We start from the raw sequence: 7,500 nt of genomic DNA, 5'->3' as shown, positions 1-7,500 counted from the left end.
TATAGATGATTTATGCGAATGTCCCTATACGTGCTGTAAGACTGGGCACACAACGTGAATCGCACGTCAGCCAGACACTCGAACATGCACCACTCTCGGCCTGCAACGGAGACACACAATACGTAAACATCTGGAATGCGACAATGTCGAGTGCATCCTCTCTGCCACATTGCACCGTCGACACTATGATAACCAGAGCAGTAGGTCCACCTATAAAAGCACAATACCCCACTCCTCCGACAACTACCATTGCTCAGATAAATCAACACCACCAACACACATCCTACACAGAGGGGCACCAAATATCATCCCCCGCCCTCGTGTTATACCACATGAAAAATTGCAGAAGTGAGAGACACACATCCGCCAGCCTCTTGCTACAAGCATCGAACCGACGTGACGTATCTGACGGTGACTCAGGCATCCGCGTACTGCCACCACTATCCACCCCCCCCCCTCTCTCTCTGCACCCTTCCCACACAATACCAAATTTAACCAACTTTATCGCTTAACCTAACTGTGGCTGTACCACATTATCGCTTAACCTAACTGTGGCTGTACCACATTATCGCTTAACCTAACTGTGGTTGTACCACATTATCGCTTAACCTAACTGTGGTTGTACCACATTATCGCTTAACCTAACTGTGGTTGTACCACATTATCGCTTAACCTAACTGTGGTTGTACCACATTATCGCTTAACCTAACTGTGGTTGTACCACATTATCGCTTAACCTAACTGTGGTTGTACCACATTATCGCTTAACCTAACTGTGGTTGTACCACATTATCGCTTAACCTAACTGTGGTTGTACCACATTATCGCTTAACCTAACTGTGGTTGTACCACATTATCGCTTAACCTAACTGTGGTTGTACCACATTATCCCTTAACCTAACTGTGGTTGTACCACATTATCCCTTAACCTAACTGTGGTTGTACCACATTATCCCTTAACCTAACTGTGGTTGTACCACATTATCCCTTAACCTAACTGTGGTTGTACCACATTATCCCTTAACCTAACTGTGGTTGTACCACATTATCCCTTAACCTAACTGTGGTTGTACCACATTATCCCTTAACCTAACTGTGGTTGTACCACATTATCCCTTAACCTAACTGTGGTTGTACCACATTATCCCTTAACCTAACTGTGGTTGTACCACATTATCCCTTAACCTAACTGTGGTTGTACCACATTATCCCTTAACCTAACTGTGGTTGTACCACATTATCCCTTAACCTAACTGTGGTTGTACCACATTATCCCTTAACCTAACTGTGGTTGTACCACATTATCCCTTAACCTAACTGTGGTTGTACCACATTATCCCTTAACCTAACTGTGGTTGTACCACATTATCCCTTAACCTAACTGTGGTTGTACCACATTATCCCTTAACCTAACTCAAGTTGTCCCTTAACCTAACTCAAGTTGTCCCTTAACCTAACTCAAGTTGTCCCTTAACCTAACTCAAGTTGTCCCTTAACCTAACTCAAGTTGTCCCTTAACCTAACTCAAGTTGTCCCTTAACCTAACTCAAGTTGTCCCTTAACCTAACTCAAGTTGTCCCTTAACCTAACTCAAGTTGTCCCTTAACCTAACTCAAGTTGTCCCTTAACCTAACTCAAGTTGTCCCTTAACCTAACTCAAGTTGTCCCTTAACCTAACTCAAGTTGTCCCTTAACCTAACTCAAGTTGTCCCTTAACCTAACTCAAGTTGTCCCTTAACCTAACTCAAGTTGTCCCTTAACCTAACTCAAGTTGTCCCTTAACCTAACTCAAGTTGTCCCTTAACCTAACTCAAGTTGTCCCTTAACCTAACTCAAGTTGTCCCTTAACCTAACTCAAGTTGTCCCTTAACCTAACTCAAGTTGTCCCTTAACCTAACTCAAGTTGTCCCTTAACCTAACTCAAGTTGTCCCTTAACCTAACTCAAGTTGTCCCTTAACCTAACTCAAGTTGTCCCTTAACCTAACTCAAGTTGTCCCTTAACCTAACTCAAGTTGTCCCTTAACCTAACTCAAGTTGTCCCTTAACCTAACTCAAGTTGTCCCTTAACCTAACTCAAGTTGTCCCTTAACCTAACTCAAGTTGTCCCTTAACCTAACTCAAGTTGTCCCTTAACCTAACTCAAGTTGTCCCTTAACCTAACTCAAGTTGTCCCTTAACCTAACTCAAGTTGTCCCTTAACCTAACTCAAGTTGTCCCTTAACCTAACTCAAGTTGTCCCTTAACCTAACTCAAGTTGTCCCTTAACCTAACTCAAGTTGTCCCTTAACCTAACTCAAGTTGTCCCTTAACCTAACCCACGTTGTCCCTTAACCTAACCCACGTTGTCCCTTAACCTAACCCACGTTGTCCCTTAACCTAACCCACGTTGTCCCTTAACCTAACCCACGTTGTCCCTTAACCTAACCCACGTTGTCCCTTAACCTAACCCACGTTGTCCCTTAACCTAACCCACGTTGTCCCTTAACCTAACCCACGTTGTCCCTTAACCTAACCCACGTTGTCCCTTAACCTAACCCACGTTGTCCCTTAACCTAACCCACGTTGTCCCTTAACCTAACCCACGTTGTCCCTTAACCTAACCCACGTTGTCCCTTAACCTAACCCACGTTGTCCCTTAACCTAACCCACGTTGTCCCTTAACCTAACCCACGTTGTCCCTTAACCTAACCCACGTTGTCCCTTAACCTAACCCACGTTGTCCCTTAACCTAACCCACGTTGTCCCTTAACCTAACCCACGTTGTCCCTTAACCTAACCCACGTTGTCCCTTAACCTAACCCACGTTGTCCCTTAACCTAACCCACGTTGTCCCTTAACCTAACCCACGTTGTCCCTTAACCTAACCCACGTTGTCCCTTAACCTAACCCACGTTGTCCCTTAACCTAACCCACGTTGTCCCTTAACCTAACCCACGTTGTCCCTTAACCTAACCCACGTTGTCCCTTAACCTAACCCACGTTGTCCCTTAACCTAACCCACGTTGTCCCTTTGCCTAACATAGTTCACTGCTCGGAATCTCTGGTGTCGTTGTTATCCTCATGTAGATGTCTTGCGAGTGTTGCTTACTTTCCACATATTCCCGCTATCCACTGTCAATTGTACTGCAATAGGACTATATCGCCCCCCCCCCCCTCCCTCTGTCCCCCTCTTTGTGTCTCTGTCCTCTCAAGCTGGTCGGTCTGGCGTTTGAGTGTTAAATGAGCCTCGCAGCTGTTCAGTTGCATTCAGATGTCGACGCCCTCAGTGTACGTCGTGGTATGGTCTGTGTCCATTGTCCGCTGATGTCGTACGCGTAACCCACACGCTGTACCGATCATCGGTCGTTACGTACAGAGTGAAGTAGTGTGATACGTGTGACCGTACGCTGGCTGTGCCCAACGGTGTCGAATCTCAATTTCCATATGATGTGCTCGATGCTACTTGTCTCGTCTCCCAATAACAGCTAGGTTGCACTGTGGTACGCCGTAGAGGCGTGTGGGAGGAACGTACGAACGCATTGTATGTCACCCTGGGTCGCTGGGGGTGGTGGTGCGGTGAGTCAGGTCAGGTCAGGTCAGCGTGAGCCGTCTGATGTAGTGACGCGTGTATTCCGACTTTGTCGTATTGCCTCACACAAAGTGCTACCCTGGTGGACCGCGTTCCATATCTGGGACATGCCGCAGATGCCGGTTGACAGTGGATCGCGGAAGGGACATCGCATACGTGCGCGGGCCACCTTCCACGTGTTCTCTTCTGCACATGTCGCAGTGTGTATGTGGTCTGATGTAGCGTGTCGTGACACATGACATCCTGGCATGCAAGAATTGTTGAATTCGCAAATGTAGGTGGACATCTACGTTTACTGCCCAAGATACGCAAATGAACTGGAAATCCGTTGTTGAGCGGTTGTTCACGCTGGAGGTGAATCTGTGATGGCGACGATCGGTACAGCTATTAACCGGTTGTTTCAGCGGTACCCGCCACATCCACACACGTGACTAGGCCCATGTGGGTATGAAGCGATACGCGGCGGTGGCTTGGTGGGACTGTTCCCGGCCGGTGAAGGGGGGCCGCCCGGCGTGTTGGCCGCGCGCTGCGTGGGCGCACGCGCAACAGGCGGCTGGTGGGGGGCGCCGAGTGGCAGGAGCGCCAGCCGACGGGCCCGGCAGGCGGCGCAGCTACGCTGCGGCGCACCCTGCACGCGGCGCCTGGCGGCCAAAGTTGGTTCAGCCGAGCCCGGTGCGAAGCGCGGTGGACATCTGCAGTGTGCTGGTCTGATTGAGGACTGTGTGCGTTGAGGATGCGCCGCCGCCTGGCACTCGGCGCCGCGACGCCGTCTGCTGCTCGGTCGCCCCAGCGGTTCTCGCAGGTGGTTTGTATCGCAGTTGTGCGGACGTGTTGGCGCGTGCGCTGTGCTGGGAGAGTTCGCTTCTGCACCCAAGTGGGGCTTTGCCCTTGTGTGGCGCTGGCGTTGGAGCTGCCGGTCACCATAGGTGGCGCGTGTTGTCTCCCGCCGGCAATGCCACGACAGCACGCTCCCGGGCCTCTGTCGGCAGCGGCAAGCTCAGTTGGGAGCAAGGGTGTTCTCACTAAAACCGTCTACTCGCCTAACTCCGGGCGATTGCGCCTCTCTCGAAACCGACCAAGTACCTAGGACGGCGCTGCGCGCCGCCGGGACCTGAGAGGGTTTCGAGGTGTATCGTGCAGGGGAGCTCGGCCTCCTCCTGTTTGCAGAATAATTGAGCGGACGCTTGCGTGTTCGCGCGGGCCCCCGGGACACACTCCCGGGCGGCCGGCTGCTCAGCTCTAGTTGACGCAGCTCCCTGGTTGATCCTGCCAGTAGTCATATGCTTGTCTCAAAGATTAAGCCATGCATGTCTCAGTACAAGCCGCATTAAGGTGAAACCGCGAATGGCTCATTAAATCAGTTATGGTTCCTTAGATCGTACCCACGTTACTTGGATAACTGTGGTAATTCTAGAGCTAATACATGCAAACAGAGTCCCGACCAGAGATGGAAGGGACGCTTTTATTAGATCAAAACCAATCGGATTGGCTTGTCTGGTCCGTTTGCCTTGGTGACTCTGAATAACTTTGGGCTGATCGCACGGTCCTCGTACCGGCGACGCATCTTTCAAATGTCTGCCTTATCAACTGTCGATGGTAGGTTCTGCGCCTACCATGGTTGTAACGGGTAACGGGGAATCAGGGTTCGATTCCGGAGAGGGAGCCTGAGAAACGGCTACCACATCCAAGGAAGGCAGCAGGCGCGCAAATTACCCACTCCCGGCACGGGGAGGTAGTGACGAAAAATAACGATACGGGACTCATCCGAGGCCCCGTAATCGGAATGAGTACACTTTAAATCCTTTAACGAGTATCTATTGGAGGGCAAGTCTGGTGCCAGCAGCCGCGGTAATTCCAGCTCCAATAGCGTATATTAAAGTTGTTGCGGTTAAAAAGCTCGTAGTTGGATTTGTGTCCCACGCTGTTGGTTCACCGCCCGTCGGTGTTTAACTGGCATGTATCGTGGGACGTCCTGCCGGTGGGGCGAGCCGAAGGGGTGCTTTCGCGTCCCGAGGCGGACCCCGTTTAAATCCTACCAGGGTGCTCTTTGTTGAGTGTCTCGGTGGGCCGGCACGTTTACTTTGAACAAATTAGAGTGCTTAAAGCAGGCAAGCCCGCCTGAATACTGTGTGCATGGAATAATGGAATAGGACCTCGGTTCTATTTTGTTGGTTTTCGGAACCCGAGGTAATGATTAATAGGGACAGGCGGGGGCATTCGTATTGCGACGTTAGAGGTGAAATTCTTGGATCGTCGCAAGACGAACAGAAGCGAAAGCATTTGCCAAGTATGTTTTCATTAATCAAGAACGAAAGTTAGAGGTTCGAAGGCGATCAGATACCGCCCTAGTTCTAACCATAAACGATGCCAGCCAGCGATCCGCCGCAGTTCCTCCGATGACTCGGCGGGCAGCCTCCGGGAAACCAAAGCTTTTGGGTTCCGGGGGAAGTATGGTTGCAAAGCTGAAACTTAAAGGAATTGACGGAAGGGCACCACCAGGAGTGGAGCCTGCGGCTTAATTTGACTCAACACGGGAAACCTCACCAGGCCCGGACACCGGAAGGATTGACAGATTGATAGCTCTTTCTTGATTCGGTGGGTGGTGGTGCATGGCCGTTCTTAGTTGGTGGAGCGATTTGTCTGGTTAATTCCGATAACGAACGAGACTCTAGCCTGCTAACTAGTCGCGTGACATCCTTCGTGCTGTCAGCGATTACTTTTCTTCTTAGAGGGACAGGCGGCTTCTAGCCGCACGAGATTGAGCAATAACAGGTCTGTGATGCCCTTAGATGTTCTGGGCCGCACGCGCGCTACACTGAAGGAATCAGCGTGTCTTCCTAGGCCGAAAGGTCGGGGTAACCCGCTGAACCTCCTTCGTGCTAGGGATTGGGGCTTGCAATTGTTCCCCATGAACGAGGAATTCCCAGTAAGCGCGAGTCATAAGCTCGCGTTGATTACGTCCCTGCCCTTTGTACACACCGCCCGTCGCTACTACCGATTGAATGATTTAGTGAGGTCTTCGGACTGGTACGCGGCATCGACTCTGTCGTTGCCGATGCTACCGGAAAGATGACCAAACTTGATCATTTAGAGGAAGTAAAAGTCGTAACAAGGTTTCCGTAGGTGAACCTGCGGAAGGATCATTACCGACTAGACTGCATGTCTTTCGATGTGCGTGTCGTGTCGCGCAACACGCTACCTGTACGGCAGTGGCCGTGCGCCGCGTGCGGAACCACGCGTGCCTCTCAAAACTAGCGGAAGTGTTGTTGTTGTTGTTGTTGTGTGGTACGAGCGCTGAAGCTCTGGAGCGGCTGGCCTGCGGTACCTGGCGCCTGGCGCCGGTTTTGAATGACGTTCGCCCGAGTGCCTGTCCGCTCCGGTGTGGAGCCGTACGACGCCCATCGGCTGTGAGGCCGTTGGACACAAAAAAAATAGTGGAACAGGGGCCGTCAGACGCCTCAGTCCCGCAAATGCTACTGTCTTGAAAGAGACAGTGGGAGACTGAAAAGGAAAAGATCACCCAGGACGGTGGATCACTCGGCTCGTGGGTCGATGAAGAACGCAGCAAATTGCGCGTCGACATGTGAACTGCAGGACACATGAACATCGACGTTTCGAACGCACATTGCGGTCCATGGATTCCGTTCCCGGGCCACGTCTGGCTGAGGGTCGGCTACGTATACTGAAGCGCGCGGCGTTTGTCCCGCTTCGGAGACGTGGGAGTGTCGTGGTCGCCTGTGTGGCCGGCCGCGTCTCCTTAAACGTGCGATGCGCGCCCGTCGCCTGGCGGTTCGCATACCGGTACTTTCTCGGTAGCGTGCACAGCCGGCTGGCGGTGTGGCGTGCGACACCTCGTACAACGACCTCAGAGCAGGCGAGACTACCCGCTGAATTTAAGCATATTACTAAGCGGAGGAAAAGAAACTAACAA

At 51.4% G+C, this 7,500-nt stretch overlaps 3 non-coding genes across 3 annotated transcripts in view; all 3 read left to right on the top strand.

Moving 5' to 3' along the window:
* The first annotated feature begins 4,822 nt into the window (after positions 1-4,822).
* LOC126326690 (small subunit ribosomal RNA) lies at positions 4,823-6,715 on the top strand. The gene has a single exon (XR_007560845.1). It is a non-coding gene; the product is annotated as a small subunit ribosomal RNA (ribosomal RNA).
* A 371-nt stretch (positions 6,716-7,086) lies between these two features.
* LOC126326698 (5.8S ribosomal RNA) lies at positions 7,087-7,241 on the top strand. Its single transcript, XR_007560853.1, has one exon. It is a non-coding gene; the product is annotated as a 5.8S ribosomal RNA (ribosomal RNA).
* Positions 7,242-7,429: 188 nt separating this feature from the next.
* LOC126326694 (large subunit ribosomal RNA) overlaps positions 7,430-7,500 on the top strand; it is a 4,222-nt gene continuing 4,151 nt past the window's right edge. Inside the window, exon 1 of the ribosomal RNA XR_007560849.1 lies at positions 7,430-7,500. This exon is cut by the window's right edge and continues 4,151 nt beyond it. This is a non-coding gene — a ribosomal RNA (large subunit ribosomal RNA).

This window comes from Schistocerca gregaria, unplaced genomic scaffold, assembly GCF_023897955.1.
Source record: "Schistocerca gregaria isolate iqSchGreg1 unplaced genomic scaffold, iqSchGreg1.2 ptg001001l, whole genome shotgun sequence".
Classification (NCBI taxonomy): Eukaryota; Metazoa; Arthropoda; class Insecta; order Orthoptera; family Acrididae; genus Schistocerca; species Schistocerca gregaria.
Note: the sequence above shows the minus strand (reverse complement) of the source record. Positions and strands in the feature narration are given on the sequence as shown.